A 1,860-nucleotide genomic window follows, 5' to 3' on the forward strand; every position below is an offset into this window, starting at 1 on the left:
TTGGAACGCTGCTCGGATCTCCTCCCGGCGCATCCCGAGGAACGGCGCCTGGTTCTGCTGCTCCTGCTCCCGTCACGTCAAACGCAGCCCGGGATCAGCGGCACGAACCTCACAGAGTCACAGAGTTACTTGGTTAGGAAGGGACCTTAGGAACAGAATCCTGGCATGGCTTGGGTTGGAAGGGACCTTAAGGTCACCCAGTGCCACCCCTGCCATGGCAGGGACACCTCCCACTGTCCCAGGTGCTCCCAGCCCTGTCCAGCCTGGCCTGGGGCACTGCCAGGGATCCAGGGGCAGCCACAGCTGCTCTGGGCACCTGTGCCAGGGCCTGCCCACCCTGACAGGGAAGGATTTCTTTCCAATATCCCATCTAACCCTGCCCTCTGGCAGTGGGAAGCTATTCCACCTTGTCCCCTTTGTCACCTCACTGCTTTACCTTCCCTGGTGCCAACTGTCCCTGGTGCCAGGCTTTTGACATGGATAAATAAACACAGGTGAGGTGCATTAGTGTTTTGAAACAGTTTTATCAGCTGTTTTAGAAAGATCCTATAATCCTTTTTCTATTTTAAAATAAGAATACAACCTTATAAGCTTGGCAGAGGCTGCCTAGGACAGTAGTGGAATCCCCAGCCCTGGAGGGATTTAAAAGCCATGTGGATGTGGCATTTGGGGACAAGGGTTAATGGTGGTCTTGGCAGTGCTGGGGAAATGGTTGGACTCTATGATCTTGGAGGGTTTTTCCAACCTTAATGATTCTTTGGTTCTATGTTAATTTCTTTTTTTCTGTAAAAAGCCTCCTGTTTGCTCTCCTGCCTGCTGCTGGCAGGAGTTTGAACACCCCGAGCCTGTTAAGTGTGGACTAGACAAGATATTGATTTTCAAACAGAAGGGGCAGAGCTCAGGGCCACCAATGGACTGATCTGGACCTTGATGATCTCTTCCCAGGAGAAATGAGCGCTGTTTCTATAAAATGACAGAATGAAATAAACATGGCAGCAGCTTTTCTGTTTGTTTCAGGGCTGGGAGGCAGCAGCTCAGAGGGGCCAGGGTCCTCCCAGCCCAGCTGTCCTCGGTGATTTTCACGGTGATTAGCATGTGCTTTGTGATTTCATGACAATCTCAATATTATGTGTCTTGCACGCTGACTCCTGTTGATCCCATAATTAATCCCTCGGGGGGCTGGAGAGACATGCCCCCCCTTTTCTGTGTTCTCCTAGCCCAGGGCCAGCCCAGTGTGTGCCACGGGCTGGGATCCCTCAGCCCAGCACCGCTGTACAAACACATTTGGGGGTAAAATCCTGAGCATCTCGAGCGAAGTGGGAGACGTCAGCTCCTCACAACAGAACAGTGAACATGTACAAACCTCCTTGGAACCATAAATCACTGCTGAGGGCACAGCATTGTACTGGGGAATGATTGCCTCTTGCTAGGAGAGGTAATGGCAGATTCTTGTTCAATCAGGACTTGGTCAGACTTTCCCAAATGTCCTCATGTTCTGGTATTTGGGAACAAAAGGGATTTTTATTTTTAACTGGCACAAGTATAGCTCATGCCATTATGTCAGGAGTGGAATGCGGGATTGTGTTTGAGAAGTATCTCCAAGGGAAGCTGGAATGAACAGGTTGGATGGACCAGGACCTGCCGGGTTCCTCTGTCCTGTCACAGTAATTGCCCTGCTGTGGCCACTGCTCTCCCAGAGAACAATGCCAGTTACCAGCTCTGGCAGCTCCAGCCCTGGAAATAGAGCGGCTGGCGTTTGTTCTAGGGTTTGGAACATCAGCTGCGCAGCCAGCAAGGCCAAATGACCTTGAGCTGCTCGACTTTCCATCATCTCTCAATTGTTTTTGAGGAAGTTTATTT

Source organism: Geospiza fortis, unplaced genomic scaffold (assembly GCF_000277835.1).
Source record: "Geospiza fortis unplaced genomic scaffold, GeoFor_1.0 scaffold213, whole genome shotgun sequence".
NCBI classification, from domain to species: domain Eukaryota; kingdom Metazoa; phylum Chordata; class Aves; order Passeriformes; family Thraupidae; genus Geospiza; species Geospiza fortis.